An 857-nucleotide genomic window follows, 5' to 3' on the forward strand; every position below is an offset into this window, starting at 1 on the left:
TTTTATTTTTTGACCCGTCAGGTGTCAGAATTTGTTGTTTTGTATTTTGTCGTATCGAGCTCAAAGAAACGCAGCTCCGTGAGTCCATTTACTGTCGGCAATGATTTTAACAAAGTGCGACCGCTTTGCTTGAGGACTTTGGATTCAAACAATGTTGTGATTTATTTATTTAATTAATTATTATCGTTTTATCTTTGATCTGTTGTCTTCAAACACGTAGATAACAGCAACTGTTCTTTCCTAAGCTATTTTCCAACGCTCTGGTTTTTGTGTGGCAGAATCAGAATTTTACATTCTGAATATTTTTCATGTTTCAAGCACAGGTCGATCTGAGAGGACCACCCAACGACTTTTATCCGACTTCACTCCTCTGGGCAGCAGAAACGAGCCTTTACGGTTTCACCTTTTAAAGAACACAGAGCAACATCTCCAGATCCAAACACATTAAGAAACGAGCATTTCTTGAGAGAATGCACGTGAATCGACACATTTCAAGCCAAACTTTGAACAAACACGTCGTCCGCTGCTCTCAGAATACGTGCTGGGATGACTCTCAGGCACTACATCAAATTTACTGTGTAAAACTGAGTTACAGCCTGTAGGGTCAACGGTTTTAATCATTTATTTGATTTTGTTTACAACATGTAAATTATTATTTGGACGTAAATGATTTATTTGAGCTAGAAAATGTGCAGAAATGAATCAAACATCAAAACTGAAGTGATCCAAACGATTTCCCGGAGGCTTCACAGGGAGTGGGTTTCTCTTGACCACGATGGAACCGCTGAATGGTTTCCATTAGTCCTCCTTTGAGCCCATTAGCTGCTGAAGCACATCCACGTTTGTAAAACGATAAC

Source organism: Nematolebias whitei, chromosome 16 (genome assembly GCF_014905685.2).
Source record: "Nematolebias whitei isolate Nwh7 chromosome 16, NemWhi1, whole genome shotgun sequence".
Lineage (NCBI taxonomy): Eukaryota > Metazoa > Chordata > Actinopteri > Cyprinodontiformes > Rivulidae > Nematolebias > Nematolebias whitei.